Below are 225 nucleotides of genomic sequence, written 5' to 3' on the forward strand. Positions count from 1 at the left end.
GGTTACATAAAGAGAGACCTACTCAACACAGTTATATGTGTTTACCTTTGATCCCACAAATTAGAACCCCCTCTCCCCTTTTCAAACATTCTACGTACGTGTCTGATTATCGCTAGTCATTGTAATAATAGTCAACACTCCGTAAGGCTAGCGTTAGTAACATTTTAATTTATAAAGCTGTGAAAGATATCGCAAGCCACCATCATCCTGTTGAGTTTTAATACT

This window comes from Limulus polyphemus, unplaced genomic scaffold, assembly GCF_000517525.1.
Source record: "Limulus polyphemus unplaced genomic scaffold, Limulus_polyphemus-2.1.2 Scaffold2517, whole genome shotgun sequence".
Taxonomy (NCBI): Eukaryota; Metazoa; Arthropoda; class Merostomata; order Xiphosura; family Limulidae; genus Limulus; species Limulus polyphemus.